Source organism: Megascapheus bottae, chromosome 2 (genome assembly GCF_031878675.1).
Source record: "Megascapheus bottae isolate mThoBot1 chromosome 2, mThoBot2.hap1, whole genome shotgun sequence".
Classification (NCBI taxonomy): Eukaryota; Metazoa; Chordata; class Mammalia; order Rodentia; family Geomyidae; genus Megascapheus; species Megascapheus bottae.
In genome coordinates, this window is record NC_143510.1 from 57,378,365 (window position 1) to 57,402,059 (window position 23,695).

The 23,695-nt window shown below is 37.1% G+C and overlaps 1 pseudogene; it reads left to right on the forward strand.

Moving 5' to 3' along the window:
- Positions 1-3,086: 3,086 nt before the first annotated feature.
- Positions 3,087-3,617, forward strand: LOC150067151 (ubiquitin-conjugating enzyme E2 D3 pseudogene; annotated as a pseudogene).
- The last annotated feature ends 20,078 nt before the right edge of the window (positions 3,618-23,695 follow it).

The window sequence follows — 23,695 nt, forward strand, 5'->3', positions numbered from 1 at the left end:
CCCCAGAACCACTGATGTATAATAGATCCATCTTATGTTTAGGTTATACTCATAAAACTATAAGAAAAATGTTGAGTTGAAATCCAGGCATATTTCAGATATCAAATAAATATATTGTTAAAATATGCTCTGCAATAGAAAATAGGTTCAATGTTTTCTTCATAGGTATTTTAAGAAATTAAGTTGAAGGATTTAATAAATGGACAAATCATAGATTTTGATAAGGATGTTGAATTCTGGCCTTATACTTGAATACTAAAAAATCCAATGCTTAAGTACAAGATAAGGAAAATGCCCATTAAAAACATATGCAAAGAATTAAATTTTTGTCTAGCAATAATAGAAAAAAATGTTTCCCAAATGTATGCAAGTTCATTCTTAAATGTATAGGTTAACAGTAACCTTTTATTTTTACCATATATAGTTTTAGAAAAAGGTTTGGTAAATTTGAATAAAATAAGAATCTTGAGATCCGGAGGTTATTCTGACTTAGCAAGATGGGATTTAGATAAAATATTTTGTAAAAATTGTTCTCATGTGACAAGGAAGAGGAGATTTGGCTACAAAAATATTGAAATAGGATTTAACAACTGAAATTAGAGGAGAAAAGGTAACATGACACAAGGAAGGGTCACAACCTAGTATCCTAGCTGACTTCTAGAACTTATTCTTCAAAACAAGGAAATAGATCTCTCCCTTAAAACTTCCAGAAGGAACTAACCTTACTGCCATCTTCTTCTTGACTCCATAAGACCCATTTTAAACTGCTAGAAATGGAAAAGAGTGAATTCCTTTGCTATGAGACCTTAGATTTATGGTACTTTGTTACAGTAGTCATAGAAAACAGATACAAGCTCAAACTGTTCCAGCTGGAATACCTCTGAATTAATAGAATCCACTGGGCCATTGCAGATCAAAGCATGTAAAAAAGCATAATGGAGAGACTCTTAATCACAAAAGAACTCCAAATCGTCATGAAAAGAATCTTGGAACAAACATTCTTTTACTAAGAGCCAGAAAGAACTTCCAGTAAAGGACCTTTATTTTGAGGGTTTCCATTCAGCTTTGTCCTTAATGTCACTCCTTCCAGGGTGGAACCAGTATCATAGTTTTGGGTTTTACTTTTACTTGTATGATTATTATTTATTGTGTTTCTCCTTTAGTGGTCTTCATGTTTCAAGGTGAATAGATTTAATTACCATTTGATCTCTGTGGCTTCACATGCCTGAAACTCATTCAGGGAGATGTGGAAGAACATTGAAAGTGGTGACTTTGATTAACCTCCATTATATTCATAAACTTAACATACTGAATTGAAAATTTCTTTGTATAATCATTTAAAGATAACTTTTTTAAAAATTTAAAATAAAAATCCCAAATTTCAAAGAATGGATTTCTATAGCTTAAACGTGTACCCAAAGTTTATATGTTGGAAACAATCCCAAAATTCATATTAATAGAATTTGGAGGTAAGGCCTTTGGGATATAATTAAAGATCAGATAAGATCATAAGAGTGTGGCTGTTATGATGGTATTAGAGGCTTTATGTTAGCACTCTGTGTCACTGCGTGATACCTTCCTTCCATCACGTTCTAACCCAGCAAGAAGACTTACTAGAGATTGGTATCATGTTCTCAGACTCCCCAGCATCTGGAACTGCAATATGTACATTTATTTAGTAACTCTGTAGCTATATTGTCATGGTAATAGTAATCAGATGAAGACATAGACTGAAGGGTTTTGTTTGTTTGTTTGTTTGTGTTTTGTTTTTTGTTTTTGCCAGTCCTGAGGCTTGAGCTCAGGACCTGAGCACTGTCCTTGGGCTTTCTCAAGGCTAGAGCTCTACCACTTGAGCCACAGCATCTTTTCTGTCTTTTTCTATGTATGTGGTACTGAGGTCTTCCTGCATGCTAAGCAAGCACTCTACCACTAGGCCGAACTCCCAGCCCTGAAGTTTTTAAATTGATTCTTCACTGAGGGAGTCAAAATACAAGATAAGGTTGATATAATGAAGACAATCCATAACAGAAGAGAAATGTGTTCCACCTTTCTCAGAGAAGGGTGAGTAAATATTTCAGGTGTGGAAGGACTAGTGCTGTGTGTTCATCTTTCCACTGTGGCGTGTTCCCGGGAATGGTCTTCCCTGTATGGTCCACAGTGACCCTTTTCTGGAAAGAGTACATGGAAAGAATAAGGTAGCAGGCGGTTATTTCGCAGGGAAGGAGAACAGAAGTCATACACCATGTTTCCATTCACAGATATCTGGGTCAAACAACTCAGCTCTGAGGAAGACTATAAGATATATTCTTGTGTAGGAATGTGGCCAGTTAAAATGTGCAATAATATGGCCAGGATCAAGAAATCCAATAACAACAGATGCTGGTGGGGATGTGGCCAGGAGGGATTATTACTACACTGTTGGTGGGAGTGCAAACTTGTTCAACCACTATGGAAAGCAGGATGTCAGTTCCTCAAAAAACTAAACATAGAGCTCCCCTATGACCCAGCAATTCTACTACTTGGCATTTACCCAATCGTCCAGAAACAAGGACATACTAAATCCACTAGCACAACAATGTCCATTACAGCACTATTTACCATAGCAAAGATATGGAACCAACCCAGATGTCCCTCAGTTATGAGTGGATCAACATGATGTGGTATTTGTACACAATGGAATTCTATTCTGCTGTCAGAAAGAATGACATCGCCCCATTTGTTAGGAAATGGAAAGACTTAGAAAAAATCATATTAAGTGAAGTAAGCCAGACTCAAAGGAACATAGGCTCAATGTTTTCCCTCATTTGTCATAATCAGTAGAAACCTTGGGCTCTCCTAGCAGAGATTTACAATAGAACAAAACATAGATTCATAAGGCCATGTAGAATGACAGTAAATGAGAGTCACTGCAGAGCTACAGCTCCGGTTAGCCAGCTATGAGGTTCTCATGAGATTTCGCCTTGACACCAAGCGCCTGTGTCTGGCAGAGCCGGTGTGAGGTGAGACGAAGATACAGTCCTTCTCCAGCCGCCTGGATAATCAAGAGTTTTGGCCGGACCCTTTGAGGACACACCGAGATAGTGAGGAGCCAGGCGAAAAGCACAGACTATGGCGCTGAAATGGATTAATAAGGAACTTAGTGATTTGGCCCGTGACCCTCCAGCACAATGTTCTGCAGGTCCAGTTGGGGATGATATGTCTCACTGGCAAGCCACAATTATGGGACCTAATGACAGCCCATGTCAAGGAGATGTATTCTTTTTGACAATTCATTTTCCTACAGACTACCCCTTCAAACCACCTAAGGTTGCATTTACAACAAGAATGTATCAACCAAATATTAACAGTAATGGCAGCATTTGTCTTGATATTCTAAGGCCACAGTGGTCTCCTGCTTTAACTATTTCTTTTATCCATTTGTTCACTGCTATGTGATCCAAACCCAGATGACCCCCTAGTGCCAGAGATTGCACGGATCTATAAAACAGACAGAGATAAGTACAACAGAATATCTCTGGAATGGACTCAGAAGTATGCCGTGTGATGCTACCTTAAAGTCAGAATAACCTGCATTATAGCTGGAATAAACTTTAAATTATTGTTCCTTTTTTTATTTCTTATCCGGCTGCTCCCTATCAGACCTCATTTTTTTTTTTAATTTTATTTTTTGTTTACCTCCCACCATTCACATGCTCATCTGAGAAGACTTAAATTCTTCCAGCTTTGGACAATAACTGCTTTTAGAAACTGTAAAGTAGTTATAAGAGAACAATTGCCCAAGATTCAGAAATTTTTTAAAAAATGGAGCATGTGTATTATGTGGCCAATATCTTCACTCTTAACTTGGTTACGAGACTAAACCATTCCTCACTGCTCTAACATGCTAAAGAAGCCATCTGAAGGGAGGGGAGATGGATGCTCAGTTGTCATATCAAGGAAACAACATCTTAGCAGCATCCATTCTTGTTTAGGCCTTCCACTGTTAGAGATTTGAGCTTACATCATATACTTTATGCTCATAACTGATGTGTCTGGAGAATTGTATTGAATTTATAGCATCAGCAGAACAGAAAATGTGATGTATTTTATGCATGTCAATAAAGGAATGACCTGTTCTTGTTCTACAGAGAATTGGAAGTCAAACACCCTTTCTATTCCAAAATAGGGTCTCAAACATTTTGTAATTTTTAAATTTTAAATTGTTAGGAGGCTTGGAGCTATTAGATAATCTATCTTCCAATTCACTGTTTAATATAGCACTGAATAAATGATGCAAGTTGTTAATGGATGAGTGATCAACTAATAGCTCTGCTAGTAATTGATTTATTTTTCTTCAATAAAGTTGCATAAACCAAAAAAAAAAAGAATGACAGTAAATGAAAGGACCTCCAGGATATAGAAACAAAAGCCATATGATGAGTGATTGTTGTCCTTAATGTACTATGTTATCTCTCATCTCTTTTGCTGTCCCTTGGTTATCTTATGTTGTTACAGTATTTTACCTTGTTACCTGATATATTGTATATATGCTTGATTGGTTATTTGAAATTGGATAGGGAAGGGGGAAAACAAGATGAGGGGCGGGGTAGGGGGAGGGAAATGGAGATCAAGACATGAGAAAGGGTATCAATATATGTGAAGTAATGCACCTTCTATCTGGTGAATATAATGTAACCTTTCTATTAATTACCATAAAAATATATGGTAAAAATGTGGAGTAATCTATGGCTGAAAAGAAAAAAGAAAACTAGATATGAGAGGAGGTGTAGAATGGAGGGAAGAGCATGAACAGACAATATGTGTAAAATGACCAGGCTACCTTGTGGCAGGGATTGGAGAGGGAAACTGGGGAAAAGCAAAGGAATGACATTGTCCCCCCAAAAGAAATGTACTCATTGACTTATGAAATGGTAGCCCCTCTGTACAATACCTTAATAAGAGCAATAAATTGTTTGAAATACTGTTAGCCATTTAAAAAGTTTATTGGAAACAATAAAGGAAATTTATATTCTTCATTTATCCTAGGTCTCTCCTTCGCTCTGAATTTTTGCTCCTTTTTTTGCAACAATCTCTGGGACAATAATATTTTATTGACTTAAAGGCTAATTTTATTTATTAATCCTTATTGTTCTTAAGGAAACCAGAACTGATATCCAGCTAAATTGATGGCTACTATTAAATGCATTAAATCATTTAAATCATTGTAATGAATTCATATTATTTTCATTATTTTACACTACTTATCTAAATTTATTGGCACGATTTAGGATAATAATTCTGTTCCATGGCATGAAAAGTTGAATTCAAAAGTTCTGAAGGCCAGGCCAGGAGTTTGGCCTAGTGGTTAAAGTGCTTGCCTAGCATGCATGAAGACCCGGGTTCGATTCCTTGGTACCACATATAGAAAAAAAGCCAGTAGTGGTGCGGAGGCTCAAGTGGTAGAGCTTTAGCCTTGAGAAAGTCCAAGGACAGTGCTCAGGCCCTGAGCTCAAGCCCAGAATTGGCAAAAAAAAAATAATAAAAGTTCTGAAGGCCAGCCACTGGTGGATCTTGCCTGTAATCCTAGCTACTCAGGAGGCTGAGATCTGAGGATAATGGTTCAGAGCCAGTTTGAGCATGAACGTCTGAGAAACTCTTATCTCCAATTAACCACTAGAAAAAATGGGAAATGGCACTGTGGCTCAAAGTGGTAGAGAGAGCAGTAGCCTGAGCTGAAGAGCTAAGGGACAGTGCCCAGGCCCAGAGTTGAAGCCCCACAACTGACAAAAAAAAAGTTATGAAGTCCACTGAAACCATGTGAATTGTCACTGCACCCATGTTCCAACTCAATGACAAAATTTCCATACTATGTTCTAAATTATGGCTTCTTTCTCTATGGCCCAGAGTTCTCAGTGTAGCCAATCTGATACTGCAGAAATAGTAGCACCTGATTCTCCACAGCTGTTGGGAGCCAGAGTGGAATCAAACTGTACTTTGATTTGCATCAGATAATTGCTTGATTGTCTTATTGTTTTTTGGCCTTCTCCTGTTCAATTGATCTGAGATTTACCATATGAATGTAACCCCCAACAGTTCCCTGATTAACCATCTGGATGTAACACCTGGCAGTACCCTGGTCTCAAGAAGGGATATAAGCTTTGAGTTGATAATAAACGGGGCTGCAGTTTTTGCCTGGGCTGCAGACCTCCTGGACCCAATGTGTTTGGCTCTCTTCTATTTTTTCCAGTCCCTGCCCCCTATTTCAGGAACCCCAATTTGCTGCCGGTAGGCCCCGGCACACAGCAATTACTTGATAATGTGTTTTATTTATTAAAAGATGAGATAATGATGGACAGAAGTTTATGATGAATTTTAATGGATCTATGTTTTGACAAATCCTATATTTTGTGCTTTTGGAGAAAAAATGTATACATGTGAATGTAGAATAAAATATATTTCTTCATCTCTATATTCAAAACATTCCCTAAATCCATGTCAGATCCCTTGGATCACCTCCTCTGCTTCTATAGTCTGTCCATGCCAAGTCTTCTATCTGTCCCCTCTACTTCCATCCCTTTCCTCCTAAAGATCTATTATCCACACAAAAGCCAAAATGGTGAATTAAGAATCTAGGTCAGATCAAATTCCTCTATCTTAGAATACAATCTGAAGTCTTTCCCATGGACTACAGAGCCTTCTGGTATTAGTTATCAATTGCTACATAGAAAATTACCCTCAAAGCATACCAATTTCAAATAGAAACCATTCATTATCTCACTCAGTTTGTGTAAGACAGTCTGGAGAGCCTTCACTGGGTGGGCCTTGTTCGAGAATGTCAACATGAAGCTCCATGTCATCAAAAGCTTACTCACACTTCCTGGCAAGCTGGTGCCAGCTGGTTCTCCTGAGTTACTTGGTTGGTGTGTTTACATTAGCTATTGGCAAGAGGCCTTGTGCCCTTCTCACAAGGACCTTTCCTTAGGATCACTTGATTGTTCTTCACATGGTAGGCAGTATCCCTTGAGCCAATGATTCCATAGTGAACAAGGTGGAAGCCTGGGCCTCTTCTGTGGAGAGTCAGATGCCATTACTTCCACAGTATCCTATTGGCTGTCCTGGGCACTCTGTGACGTGAAGGAAGAGGCTACCCAGAACACAGTTATCAGAAAGGCATCAGGTATTAGTGAAAACTACACTTCGTATCAACTAAAGTGGTTGCACTCCCATCAACAGTGTAGTAGTGATCCCTCCTGGCTACATCACTTCGAGCATCTGTTGTTATTAGATTTCTTGATCCTGGCCATTCTAACTGGAGTGAGGTGGAATCTTAGAGTTGTTTTGACTTGCATTTCTTTTTTTTTTATTTTTTATTGTAATTAATAAAAGGGTTACATGATATTTTCCAGATAGAAGGTGCATTAATTCACATACATTGATACCCTTTCACATGTCTTGGTATCCATTACCCTCCCCCCCACCCCCCCCCACCCGTCTTGGTTTTCCCCCCTTCCCTATCAAATTTCAAATAACCAAATACAAATAAATTCAATATATCCGATAACAAAGTGAGATACTGTAACAATATGAGATACCCAAGGGACAGCAAAGGAGATGAGAGATAACATAGTACATTAAGGACAACAATCATTCGTTATATGGCTTTTGTTTCAATATCCTGGAGGTCCTTTCAATTAGCTTCATACTATATGGCCTTATGTATCAAGATTTTGCTCTATTGCAGATCTCTGCTAGTAGAGCCCAAGGTTTCTACTGATTATGACCAATGAGGGAGACCATTGAGCCTAAGTTCCTTTGAGTCTGGCTTACTTCACTTAATATGATTTTTTTCTAAGTCTTTCCATTTCCTATCAAATGGGGCGATGTCATTCTTTCTGAAAGCAGCATAGAATTCCATTGTGTACAAATACCACAACTTGTTGATCCACTCATCAACTGAGGGACATCTAGGTTGGTTCCATATCTTTGCTATGGTGAATGGTGCTGCAGTGAACATTGTGCTAGTGGATTTACTATGCCCTTGTTTCTGGATGGTTGGGTAAATGCCAAGTAGTGGAATTGCTGGGTCATAGGGGAGTTCTATGTTTAGCCTTTTGAGGCACTGTCATACTGCTTTCCATAAAGGTTGAACAAGTTTGCACTCCCACCAACAGTGTAGTAGTGATCCCTCCTGGTTCAACAAGATGTAGTATTTATGCACAATGGAATTCTATGCTGAAGTCAGAATGAACAGCATCCCCAATTTCTAAGGAAATCAAAAGACTTATAAAAAATCATATTACGGTATGTAACCCTTCTATTAATTACCATAATAAATATATGAAAAAATCATATTAAGTGATGTAAGCCAGACTCAAAGGAACATAGGCTCAATGGTTTCCCTCATTTGTCCTAATCAGTAGAAACCTTGGGCTCTCCTAGCAGAGATTTACCATACAACAAAATGTAGATTCCTAAGGCCATATAGAATGACGCTAAATGAAAGGACCTCCAGGATATATTAACAAAAGCCATATAAAGAGTAATTGTCGGGCCGGGAGTTTGGCCTAGTGGTAGAGTGCTTGCCTATCATGCACAAAGACCCAGGTTCGATTCCTTAGTACCACATACATAAAAAAAGCCAGAAGTGGTGCGGTGGCTCATGGTAGAACACTAGACTTGAGGAAAGTCCAAGGACAGTGCTCAGGTCTTGAACTCAAGCCCAGGACTGGCAAAAAAAAAAAAAGAGTGATTGTTGTCCTTAATGTATTATGTTACCTCTCATCTCTTTTGCTGTCCCTTGGTTATTGAATATTGTTACAGTATTTCTCCTGGTTATCTGATATATTGTATATATGCATATTTGCTTATTTGAAGTCGGACAGGGAAGGGAGGAAAACAAGATGAGGGGCTAGTGTGGGGGGAGGGAAGTGGGGACCAAGACACAAGAGTATCAATGTATGTGAAGTAATATACCATCTATCTGATGAATATAATGTAACCTTTCTATTAATTACAATAAAAAATATATGAAAAAAAAGAAAACTACACTTCGAATACCACATTTCATTATTCTCCTACTCTTTCTGCTTCCCATACTAGCTTGTTTTGTTTTTCTTGATTAAATTTTTCAATACATGCTGTTATATGTTTATTAATTGATTGTCTATTTCTTCCTCTAGAAAATAAAGACATAGGTGATTGCTTAATTTCTAATTTCTGTATATAAAAATGCCCAGTAGTTTTTTTTGTGTGTGTGCCAGTCCTGGGCTTGAGCTCAGGGCCTGAGCACTGTCCTTGGCCTTTCTCAAGGCTAGAGGTCTACCACTTGAGCCTCAGCACCACTTCTGGCTTTTTTCTATGTATATGGTACCGAGGAATCGAACCGGGGTCTTCGTGTATGCTAGGCAAGCACTCAACCACTAGGCCAAACTCCCGGCCCCCAGTAGATATTTTTGAATGAATGAATACTTCAAAAAGTCATAACAGCTTTCCAACAATATATCCCAAGAAGAGGCATTCTTCAAATTCACCTTTGACCCATGCATGGTGAATATGGCCTAATTTCATATATCAAATGAAAACAACTATCAAATCACTAAATACATTTTAAAAGGATAGAAATATTACTATTAAGAATTATCTAATTTTGCGATATGATTATTCCTTTTTCTCATATATTTTTATTGTAATTAATAGAAGGGTTACATTATATTCACCAGATAGAAGGTGTATTAATTCATATACATTGATACCCTTTCTCATGTCATGGTCCCTATTTCCCTCTCCCCCACCCCCCACCCCCGGCTGCTCATGTTGTTTTCCCCGCTTCCCTATCCTATTTCAAATAACCAAATACGCATATATACAATATATCAGGTAACAAGGTGAAATACTGTAGCAATATGAGATAACCAAGGGACAGCAAAAGAGATGAGAGATAACATAGTACATAAAGGACAACAATCACTCATTATATGGTTTTTCTATATCCTGGAGGTCCTTTTATTTACTGTCATTCTATATGGCCTTATGAATCTATGTTTTGTTCTATTGTAAATCTCTTCTAGGAGAGCCCAAGGTTTCTACTGATTATGACAAATGAGGGAAAACATTGAGCCTATGTTCCTTTGAGTCTGGCTTACTTCACTTAATATGATTTTTTGTAAGTCTCTCCATTTCCTTACAAATGGGGAGATGTTGTTCTTTCTGAGAGCAGCATAGAATTCCATTGTGTATAAATACCACATCTTGTTGACTCACTCATCAACTGAGGGACATCTGGGTTGGTTCCATATCTTTGCTATGGTGAATAGTGCTGCAGTGAACATCGTTGTGCTAGTGGATTTAGTATGCCCTTGTTTCTGGATGATTGGGTAAATGCCAAGTAGTGGAATTGCTGGGTCACAGGGGAGCTCTATGTTTAGTCTTTTGAGGAATCACCATCCTGCTTTCCATAGTGGTTGAACAAGTTTGCTCTGCCACCAACAGTGCTTTTTCTTTCAGTAAGTTATTTAAATACATCCAAAAATATATTCACAGTTTAACAGTACAAAATAAGGAAATTAAGAAGATGGCATAGTATCTTGTAAAGCATAGAAGGTGTTTTATTCTCCTATAATTTCATAATTTGAGTAACTACAGGAATGAAACTACCTGTGTGAATTCTAAAGGCTTTATGTGAGAAACAGGAAACCAAGTTTATATTATTAATATTAGTAAATATTTGTTACTTGAATAAGTTATAGCAAGTATTTCCTCTGATTTAGATTTTTAGTTGAGGCTTTCAAGTTTTATGTCAGAACATCTGCCTACAATCTAAGTGACTTTAGATCAGTCTGAAAGGAAAAGTTCTCTGAAGAAATTCTGAAATTACATATATGTATGCTCTTTTTACTGAACAGAAAAATAATATAAATTGTGTTGGTTGAAATCATTAATTTTCACTTCAGTATGAAGAACATTATATCACTCTTTGGAGGGAATTAATTTGGATGTTTGAAAACCTCCATTCAGTTGACAAAACACAAGGTTCTACAGTCATGTGTTTTGTTTCCCATACCCCTGTGGCTTTCCCTGCTCCTATAGAGATTGCTTAGGGCCTCTTTCAGGACAGAAGATTGAACTTTTCTTTCTGGAAAGGCATTAACTTGCAGTCACTTCCTTCCAAAAACATGCTGTATCAGTAGCCAATATTTCTGTTCATATAGGAATTTCATCCTGGAAAGGCAATCCATTGCAGCATGGAATTGAAGGGGCGCTATTCTACATTTGAAACTACAATAACCAAATGAAATCATAAGCAAAGAAGGAAGAGACAGAACTACAGACAATAGGAAGAGAGAATTCCAATTAAATTCTCAAGTACCTCAAGCCCATCTTAGGTAGATTTTATTTCATGTCATTTATTCACATGAGTTTCCAAAAGACCTAACATGAAGGCTGTGGAACTTTGCTTGACATAACAGGACCTAGAATTTAGTATCTATACAACTGATTATGTTTCTTTGGTATTTTTTTTCATCCTCCATAATTTCTGGTGAACGAATAGAGGAAACTGCTATCACAAATGATGAGACACTAGAAGGAAGTTATAAATAGAAGTCTCTTTAAAGCATTTTGTGGATAAAATATTTAATCATCATTATGATATCATTTCATTTCATAAATGTTATTGACCTAGCCCTACTCTCTAAATTTGTATGCTGAAATAGAATCACCAAGGTGATGTATTTGGATGTGAGGGGTGAGGCTTTAGGGAGGCAGAAAGGTCATAAGAGCTCTGACTAGTAGAGACTCTACTCCTTGCCCCTCTGACATTAGAGACCAGAGGAAGGTTATCTGTAGAATGGGAAGCATGTGAGGTCACTAAAAATTGGGTCTTCTGGCATTTTCTGCTTCATTTTCTTATCCGTTCTGAACTGCGAGAAATAATTTTCTCTTGTTGATAAACGATCTAGTTTATAACATGGTTTTGTAGCAGCCCAAGCATTTAGGAAATGAAGAACTAGCATTTTTATCTCCAGATCTTTACAGAATTCTTCAAAATAAGATAGGAGCTATCTTTTCACAGTTTTATAAGTTCTTATTTTATAAGGTACAAAACAGTCTTTAAAATGTAATAATCATAGCACTAAAGTTGAAAAACAAAAAGAACTCCAGTTCTGGAATAACTGTAATTGTAGCAATAAGAACTATCATCATTATCTGTGATGAACTTTATGTAATCTATCCTTTGTAGTACATTGTGCTGCTTACACATTCCCCATTATAAAACTCATAGAGTCATTTTCTAAGATGAGCCAAACACTCTATCTGAATTTCTTACGTGATTTTTAAAGACACATATAACTTCTCTCTTCAGGATTTGACACAGCTTTCAGTGTTCTGACTGTTAACATAGCCTTGCCCATGTTGGGGTTAAACACAAAACCTGAATGGAAGTTTCGACAGCTAAAGGAACTGCTATTCTTTAAGTGTCCAAATACAGTGGCATTGGTCAATTGGTTGTCAAAGGGCAGCCCTACATTGAGTTCAGTCCTGTGGGAACATGGTGTAGAGGAAGACATGGAGATATCCTGATTCCTACAATAATAGCTGGTGCTAATCTACAATAGGAATAGCAAGCTGACTTCCTCCTGCTGCCTTAACTAAAGATGGAATACTTTCATTGAACATCAGCTTACATCTAAGGATCACAGTTTCAAGCCAGTCTAGGCAGGAAGCCTCCTGAGACTCCTATCTCTAATGGACCCACCAAAAAGCCAGAAGTAGAGCTGTGGCTCAAGTGGTAGAGAGCTAGCCTTGAGAAAAATTCAGGGACAACACCCAGGCCCTGAGTTCAAGCCCCAGGACCGGAATTTAAGGAAGAAAGATATGGAAAAGCCAAGTGTTAGGATACACGCCAATAATTGTAGTAGTCAAGAGAAAAATGCAGAAGGATCATGAATAGAAGGCCAGCCTTCGCTACCGAATCAGAACCACCTCAAACTAACAAAAACAACTGAATGTATGAAGTCAATAGGAGGATGTGTGTGAATGAATTCAATGTAAAAAAATTTTAAAGGCATATTTTATTATGTATTTATTTGCCAGTTCTGGGACTTGAACTCAGGGCCTGTGCACTTGCCCTGAGCTCCTTCTCCTGAAGGCTAGCACTCTATCACTTGAGCCATGAGCCACATCACCACTTCTGGCTTTTCTGTGTATGTGGTACTGAGAAATTGAACTTGGGGTTCAGGCATGCTAGGCAAGCATTCTACCACTAGGCCACACTCTCAGCCCCATGTCTTCCCAATTTTAGGTAGAGTCAGATCTTTCTCAGATTTTCCCTTTATGACTCGGTTTGTTTTCTCCCTGGCCTCCCCAATTTCAATTCAGTGAGAAGGGAAATGCGTGGGAGACTTCGGCTTAGTGATTTTCTGATCAGATGGGACAGGATCCAGTTATCTTGGGGATCCATGGTATGTTTCAACACAGAAAAATGATTATGTAATCTAACAAAGGGTTGTACTGTGTGCTGTCATAAAAACTTAATGGTGTAGTAACACTGATCAAAGCACATCAAACAGAATTTTAAATTTTCATATATTGAAATTTTTATATATCAGAAACCATATACTAATAATCACATATATATATAATGCTTTAATCTATCACTTAATTTATTAAGGATTTTCTAAATTTCACATTTGACCCATGTGTGTAATAGAGAAGATTGCAGTAATTAGGGGCAAGTTTCCTAGCCAAAAAAATACAATACAATTTTATCTATACATCGATGTGGAGTTTGTTGTATGGTCTTTCTCATCTGTTGTATGAGATCTTGAGGTTCGCTTGTTGGTTTGCATTGACAGAATTTCTGTTATGATCTGCTTCTGAAATTTCAATATATCCTAACAAGTTGTCATTGTTCTTGCTGATGAGAACCAGATCTTCTGCCAACTTCAGCAACACCTCCTTTCCTGCTTAGACCCTTGGAGTGGACTTTACTAAAATTCCTAGAGTCCCTCTCATTCAAATTATTTGCATAGGAAAATTTGAATCTTTTTTCTTTTGCTCTCCTTTAAACACAATGCCAAACAGTCACTCTGCAGGTAATACCTACAAGTTTTAAATTATTTTCTTTAAAATCCAACTAATATTTTGTATTGAAATAATCACTGGGACTATTTACTCAAACTTTATCAAATCATCTGTCACATTTAAAATAATTATTACTCTTACTATGAGTAAACACTCTGTTTTTAAGGCTGCAATCCATTGTTTGTGAGCATATCCTAACATAATAGCTCCGGAAATTTTTCTGAGCTTCAGATAGTTTGATACTCTGGTGAGTTCCATCAACTCCTTTCTATTCCAGCTAATAGAAAGATACTCACCAAACCTACACTCAGAAAAGTTTGTCAATAGTTGGTTACTGCTAAGCTACTCCTGAGCCAAATAGTTTTTGGTCCACAGATGGCATTCTAGGGCAAGCATTTTCAATTCAGAACTTTCATTGGATAAGCCCTTTTACTATGTTACATTGATATAATTTTTAGGAGTCTGGAAACACTTGAAGGAGTAAAAAGAAATTTAATTTCTGGTTTTTCTTCTGTGCCTAATTCATATGGTTGTAATTTGTACCTTCTTTCCTTGTTTACTTATCTCCAATACTAATAGATTGAGACCCTACTTGATTGTTTGACACTATGTTAAAGCCTGGGAATTTCATGAAAATCAAGATACCTCCTGGGATCTCAGAGTTCATACAAAAAGTCTTTCCAAGACCTGAGTATAAAACAGATTCCCCATGGGGCCGGGAGTTTGGCCTAGTGGTTAAAGTGCTTGCCTAGCATGCATGAAGACCCGGGTTCGATTCCTTGGTACCCCACATGCATAGCAAAAAGCTAGAAGTGGTGCTGAGGCTCAAGTGGTAGAGCTCTAGCTTTGAGAAAGTCCAAGGACAGTGCTCAAGCCCTGAGCTCAAGCCCAGGACTGGCAAAAATAAATAAATAAATAAATAAATAAATAAATAAATAAATAAAATAAAATAAAATAGATTCCCCTTAATTTAATATTCTTTCCTAGAAAGTTAGATTTAGTAATCCAAGCATGTTCATGTTCAATAAGCCTCTGTGGTAACTGAGCTGCACATGGGTTGGAACTACCCTCTGAGCAGCAAAGATCTAATGGGAAATACCATAGACAAATCAGTAGCCACAATAACAGTTCAGTTCTAAAATTTGGGTAAGCAATGAGTACTGTGGGCTACATCAAAGAACCTTCTGACAGATTTGGCTTAAGAGAAGATAACCAAGTTACAACTTGGTTGGATATCTGAATGATAACCAAGTGTGGATGACTATTCAAAACCCAAGGCCTGAGATTACCATCAGCCTAGACTATCATTATTAACTCTGAGCCAAAACTACTAAAACTTTGATGGCCAAATTTCCCAATCCATTTCTTCAACCTAACTCTATTCTGTAACCTATAGAAATTCAATATGATGTTTATTTGTTTATTTGAAATAGGATAGGGAAGGGGGGAAAAACAAGGTGAGGGGAGGGGTAGGGGAAGGAAATAGGGACAAAAACATGAAAAGGGGTAGCAATGTTTGTGAAGTAATGCACCTTCTATCTGGTGAATATAATGTTACCCTCCTATTAATCACAAGAAAAATATTTAAAAAGAAATTCAATATAATAAATATTGAACATATTTAATATACAAATTGATAGTTTTGTGATATTATTAAGTATATAGCATTCTTGATACATTAGCAATGGGTAGATAGAGGTGTGTCAGAGATGAGCAAAAACAGACTAGAAGATATCTTTGCTACTTTTTCCCCCTTCGCTTTCTTCAAAGCAGCGAAGAATACAAAGAATCTCTTGAAAAGAGAACATATTTTATGCATTTTTAATAATTTTTATTGCAATTAATAGAAGGGTTACAGTTATATTCACCAGATGGTGGGTGCATTACTTCACACATATTGATATTCCTTCTCATGCTTTTGTCCTCATTTCCCTCACCCCACCCTATGCTTTTTTAATATATTTTTATTGTAATTAATAGAAGGGTTACATTATATTCACCAGATAGAGGATGCATTACTTCACATACATTGATACCCTGTCTCATGTCTTGGTCCCCATTTCTCTCCCCCCACCCCCACCCCTCATCTTGTTTTTCCCTCTTCCCTATCCAGTTTCAAATAACCAAATACGCATATATACAGTATATCAGATAACAAGGTGAAATACTGTAACAATATGAGATAACCAAGGTATAGCAAAAGAGATGAGAGGTAACAGTACATTAAGGACAACAATCACTCATTTTATGGCTTTTGTTTCTTTGTCCTAGAGGTCCTTTCATTTAGCATCATACTATATGGCCTTATGTATCTAGGTTTCACCCTATGCATTTTTTTTTAAAACAAAATTTGCTCTTGCCAACTAAGACCAGCACATTGAATCCCAGGTTCGATTCCTCAGTATCACATACACAGAAAAAGATGAAAGTGGTACTGTGGCTCAAATGGTAGAGTGTTAGCCTTGAGAAAGCCCAAGACCAGTGCACAGGCCCTGAGCTCAAGCCCCAGGACTGGCAAAAAAGGTTGCATGCTATTAATACTTAAATATAGGGTAGGTATAAGTGGTCAAGGAGTAATTTCCCTCTCAACAAGAACATCTCTGCAGGAATGGGGCCACTGAGGTTACACTGGTGTCAGGGTAAATATTTGTACATTTGTTGATCAAACATATTTTGGAGCCCACATCAAACAAAATGGGCATTTGAAAGATCAGTTTAGACCAAAAATAAGTAAAGTTAATGATTATGCATATTTGCAGGGGTAAAGAGACTCAGCCTTGTCTCTCCTCAGCTTGTTTTATTCACTGCTGTTTATCTAAGAATTTTTGTTTTAAATTTAATTGTTAGGGTAATGTGTAGAGGGGTTACAGTTGCATTCATAAGGTAGGAGTATATTACTTTTTGAACATTGTTACCCCTTCTCATGTTTTTCTCCCACTTTCCTTTCCTCTACCTCTTCCAGGTTGTAAAGTTAATTTTAACATATTGTCCTGTGGTTATCCCTGTTACATTGATTCACCCTTTGTCCTTTGTCATATCATCTTATTTTTCCCTTTCCCATCCCTGATTTGAATAAACAAATAAATGCATATACAGTAAACCGATATTTTAGGTATTTGATACTCATGATTTTTTGTATTATATTATATTGTTTTTGCCTTAACAGTTTTTTAGGAGAAAGGAAATTTATAATTTTATATTTGTTGACAAAAATACTTCACAGTTTTATGTTACAAAGTAATCACAAAGTTTCTTTGTTACTTCAATTACCTTTTTTCAGATTTATGAAGCTATAATTGACAGATGCTCTATGTACTTAGGTGAAAATGGGGTGCACACACACACACACACGCACACACACACACACACACACACACACACACACACACTGAAGTGATTACTATGACTGTCCATTTCTTCAAATATAGTTACTTTGGGTTGTAATTTGGTTTAAGAATCTCAGAAATAATTACTTAGCCATTGAATGATAAATTTGTTAGTAGAAATTGGAAGATTTGTGAAATTTTGCAGAATTCATTTTTCTATTTCCAATATTTGCTGAAGTTAAATAAAAATTTTCAAGCCCCCCAAAAAGAATCTCAGAAGATTCCAGAATAGATAACACAGCACTACTAGATATAGTAATCATGCTGCATTTTGGACTTCTGTAGTTTATTCACTTAGTGACACGAGCTCTTTGACAAAGAGCTCCTCATTTCCTCCACATCTGAATCCCCTGTAAGAGTTGTCTCTGTAAGACACCTCATATAGTAGGATCACAGAGTCAGTATTTCTCTAAACTTGGTTTATTTCACATAACAAACTGTCCTCTGGATTCATCCATATTATTACAAATTGAAGGATTTTCTTCTTTATTACAGCAAATAATATTCAGTATGTATACAATATAACACTTTCTTTATTCATTTTTCTGTCTGATAGACCCTTACTTAGACTGCTTCCATATCTTGAGTATTGTGATTGTTGCTGTTGCAATGATTACTACTACATAGATGCCTCCGCCTATTCTTTGCCTATGCTTCCCAAAGTGAGATGGCTGGATCAGATGGAAGCTCTATTTTAAGGGTTTTCTTTGGGGGGGGGGTCTATAACATTTTTCAATCTGATTGTCTCAATTGACATTCATACCAAACATGTTCAAGGGCTGGTTTATTTCCACATAATCTGCCAGCACTTACCTTATCTCTTTGGCTAACCAGTATGAAGTACAATCTCTTCCTCCTATAAAACTGTTGCATATTTGTGAAACTTCTTTTGAGAAATGTCTGCTCATGTCCTTTGTCTGTATTCCAATTGTGTTATCTGTCCTCCTGATAGCTGTTAGAAGTTCACACACATATACACGCATGCATATGGGGAATATGCTTTTACATATTCTGAATATATGTATATATGTTTATGGCTCATAAATATTTCCTCCACTCAGGACACAGATCTGAGTTGTGTGTGAAGAATTCAGTCTTGCAATGGGGTCCTGTGTAGGGTTGGAGTCTGGGGCTACAGGGGACAGATTGACATTGTGGTTCACTGAACCAGTCCCAGTGTTGGGCTCCAAGGTTAAGTAGAGAGCTCATTATACTGTAAATCCTCTTTGCAGAGGGTGTATCTCTCCCTGCCATGTTGCATTGACTTAGAGGTGATACGAAATGTTTCTATCCTTCCTATGGTCCTCAGTGGGTTTTCTCATATTTCTGATTTACATTCTGGTCCTATAAATTCTTCCCTGGATCCTTTACTCATTATAAAACTATTTTTTCCATGCCTCTGTTAGAGGCTACGTATGATGATTTATGTCCAGAATCACCACTGTGGTAGGGATGGGAGATGAGGGGATCGTGGTTCCAGGACAGCACCAGCCATAAGAAAAAGACAAGAATAGCAAGACTCTATCTTAAAACAAGCTGCTGTGTGATTCATGCCTGAAAGCCCAAGCTGGACGCAGCTTGGGAGGTGGATGCAGGAAGGTCGTGTACAGAAGTTGTTCATGAACAGACAGTCAAAAGAAAGAAGTAGCTGACATGGGAAGGGGTAAACAATGTTCAAGAAGTAATGCACCCACTACCCGATCAATGTAAGTGCAACCCTTCTGTACATCACCCCAACAATAAAATAAATTTTAAGAAAGAAGTAACTAGGGGAAAAAACAAAAAGAATTAGGGATCTGCTCTAAATGGTAGATCACTCGCCATAGCAGGTGTAGTGTCCTGAATTCAAACCCCAGGAAGAAAAAAGAATATAGAATAGTTTTGTTCATTGATATTGTTCAAATGTATGCTCCCACTTAACTTCTATTTCCACATGATTCTCAGATGAAGATGACTGAACGCTCATCCTTTCAACTGCAAGACATTTATCAAATTCATAAGCATTTTGCATTAAAAACCTTTTTCTCATATATTTTTATTGCAATTAATAGAAGGGTTACATTATATTCACCCGATAGAAGGTGCATTATTTCATATACATTGATACCCTTTCTCGTGACTTCGTCCCCATTTCCCTCCCCCCACCCCACCCCTCATCTTGTTTTCCTCCCTTCCCTATCCGACTTCAAATAACCAAATATGCATATATACAATATATCAGATAACCAGGTGAAATACTTTAACAATTGCATTAAGAAATCTTTAAAAGAAGGCATGTAAATAAATTTGTGCAGATGACCTTATCCTAGCCTATTAACTTGAGATGAATAAAGAAAAAATATAAGGCTATGAATGTAGCTTAGCGGTAGAATGATTGCCTTGCATGCATGAGGCCCTGGATTAAATTCCACACTACCATATAAATATAATAATTTTTAAAGAATTAAGCAATATAATATTTTTCCTATATCCCATAGTTTGTCTTGTGATGTCTCACCTTCATCCAACATATATTTAGAGTGATTGAAATTTGTCAGTTATTCAAATGGATAATGTGAAAGATAGCAGTCACTCTATTTTCCTTTTTTAAAAAAGATTCAAAATTATTTGGCTTGGGCTAACAAAATTTCCTTTTTTATTTTTTTTATTGTTGGGATAATGTATGGAGGAGTTACAGTTACATTTGCTGGGTAGTAGGTGCATTACTTCTCACATACTGATACCCCTTCTCATGGTTTTTGTCCCTATTTCTCTCCCCTTACCCCTCCCAATCATCTTGTTTTCCCCCCTTCCCTTTCCTATCTCAAATAAATAAATAAAAGTGTATACAATATACCAGGTAACTAAGTCAGATACAGTAACAGTATGAGATTAACCAAAGGGCAAAAAAGGGAACAGAAATAATATAACATAGTAAGAACAATAATCACACAAGATAAAGTTCTTGTTTCCATATCCTAGAGGTCCTTTCATTTAGTTTCATCCTATATGACCTTATGTACCTAGGTTTTGAGCTATGGTAATCCTCTGCTAGGAGAGTCCTAGATGTATACTAATTATTACAAATGAGGGAAACAATGGAGCCTATGTACCTTTGGGGTCTGGCTTACTTCACTTAATATGTTTTTTCTCCAAGTCTTTCCATTACCTTACAAATGTGGGGCAGTGACATTCTTTCTTGGGCTAACAAAAATTCTTATGGCAGAAAAAGGGAAACAAACTTTTTTCCATATATATTTTTTATTAAAGAATTTATTAACATCGATTTTTACATCATATTTCAAATGACATGTTTAACAAATGAATATTCAAGAAGGGAATCTCTATATGCATTCACTGGCACTTAGTTTTTAGAACATAATCAAAATTAGGCTAAGGGTTTGTATATCATACATACATATTCATATAGACACTCATTATGTCTATAGGGTCATAAGTTTTTATGTCTATGTAGTTATGTTTATATTTCCAATACCATGTCCATAGCATTGGGTATGCAAATATGGAGTCCTCTCTCTTGTACTTTTTGGATCTAATAGCCACATATTAAGGATACCATGCACCTTTTGTTCCTTTGGTCTTGATTTGTCTCACTCAACATGATTCGCTCTAGATTCATCCACTTCTCTGCGAATGACATTATTTTATCTTGTCTGTTGGTTATGTAGATTTCCATTGTGTGTGTGTATATATATATATATATATATACATACCACATTTTCTGTATCTATTCATCTGCAGTAGGGCATCTGGATTGTTTGCATCGCCTGGCTATTGTGAATAGTGCAGATATAAACATAGCTGAGCAGTTGTCCTTATCATATCTTTTTTTTTTGCCAGATCTGGGTTTGGGCTCAGGGCCTGACCACTGTCCTTGGACTTTCTCAAGGCTAGAACTCTACCACTTGAGCCTCAGCACCACGTCTGGCTTTTTTCTATGTATGTGGTACCGAAGAATCGAACCTGGGTCTCCATGCATGCTAGGCAAGCACTCTACCACTAGGCTAAACTCCCGGCCCCCTTATCATATCTTGGGTTATGATGTTCAGGATAGATGCCCAGAAGTGGTATGGTGGGATCGTAGGGAAGGTCAATTTTCAGTTCTTTAAGAAATCTCCACACTCCTTCCAGAGTGGCTGAACTAGTTTACAATCCCACCAGCATTGTAGTAGGGTTCCTTTTTCTCCACAACCCTGCCAGCAACTGTCATTGTCTGAGTTCAAAATCTTGGCCATTCTTGTTGGGGTAAGGTGGTATCTTAGGGTTATTTGCATTTCCTTTATGACCATGGATGATGAACATTTTCTCATATGCTTTTTTTGCCATTTTAATCTCTTCTTCTGATAATTCTCTCTTTAGTTCCCTTGCCCATTTAGTGAATGGTTTGTTGGGTTTGGGGGGGATTAGTTTCTTGAGTTCCTTGTATATACTGGATATTAAGCATTTGTCAGATGTATTATTGGTAAATATCTTTTCCCAGTTGATTGGCTGTCTCTCTACTTTTGTGACTATGCTTTTATCTGTGCAGAAACTTTTTATTTTTAGGTAGTCCGATTTATCAAGTCTCTTTCCAATCTGTAGTGACCCTGGGATTCTGTTCAGGAATCTTTTGCCTGTGCCTATGAGTTCCAGTGTCTCTCCTACTCTATCATGTAGCAGTTTCACCATTTCCGATCTGACATTGAGGTCTTTAATTCACTTTGAGTTAATGCTTGTGCATGGCGAAAGGCTAGGGTCAATTTTTAGTTTTCTGCATGTGGCTGCCCAGTTTTGCCAGCAGCAATAATTGAATAGGCTATGTTTGTTTCACTGTGTATTTTTGACTCCTTTGTCAAATACAAGTTGACTATAGGTATGTGGTTCTATTTCGGCGTCTTCTATTCTGTTCCATTGATCTTCTGGTGTGTTTTTGTGCCAATGTCATGCAGTTTCTGTTATTATGGGTCTATAGTAGAGTTTGAGGTCTGGTATTGTGATACCACAAGCATTGCTCTTTTTGCCTAGAATTGTTTTGGCTATTCTAGGTCTTTTCTTGTTCCATATGAACCTTTGGATTGTATCTTCTATTTCAGTAAAGAATGTCTTTGGGATTTTGATGGGGATTGCATTGAATTTGTATATCAATTTTGGCAGTATGGCCATCTTCACTATGTTGGTTCTCCCTAGCCACGAGCATGGGATGTCTTTCCATTTCCTAGTGTCCTCTTTAATTTCTTTCATTAGGCTTTGATAGTTTTCATTATATAATTCCTTTACATCTTTGGTTAAGTAAATTCCTAAGCATTTTATTCTTTTGGGGTCTATTGCGAATGGGATCATTTTCTTGATTTGGCCTTATGTTTGTGTATTTTTGGTGTACAAGAAGGCTACTGACTTTTTCAGGTTATTTTTGTATCCTGCCACTTTGCTAAAGTGGTTTATTAATTCTAGGAGTTTGGGAGTGGAGCTTGTTGGATTACAAGTAGAGGATCATGTCGTCTGCGAATAGAGATAGTTTAATTTCTTCTTTCCCTATGTGGATCCCTTTGATTTCCTTTTCTTGCCTTATTCCTCTGGCTAAGGGTTCCAGTACTATATTGAAGAGAAGTGGAGAGGGTGGCCATCCCTATCTAGTTCCTGATTTTCTGAGAACTAAAAGCAGAAGGAGCAATACCAAACTCATTTTATGAATCCAATATTACTTTCATCCCTAAACCAGGGAAAGACCCAACAAAAAAAGAAAACTACAGACCTACTTCTTTAATGAACACAGTCGCAAAACTTCTCCATAAAATATTAGCCAACAGAATCCAGAAACAAATTCAAAAAATTATACACTATGATCAAGTAGGCTTCATCCCACAGATGCAAGGCTGGTTTAACATTCACAAATCAATCAATGTAATACATCACATCAATAGAGCTAAGAATAAGGATAAGAATCATATGATGATTTTTCTGGACGCAGAGAAGGAATTTGACAAAATACAACATCCATTCATATTGAAAGCACTAGAAAAAATAGGAATAAGAGGTACATTCCTTAAAATAATTAAAGCCATATATCAAAAACCTACAGCCAGTATTATACTAAATGGTGAAAGACTGGTACCATTCACTTTAAAATCAGGAACTAGACAAGGATCCATATATTTTTATTGTAATTAATAGAAGGGTTACATTATATTCACCAGATAGAAGGTGCATTACTTCACATACATTGAGACCCTTTCTCATGTCTTGATCCCCATTTCCCTCCCTCCACCCCT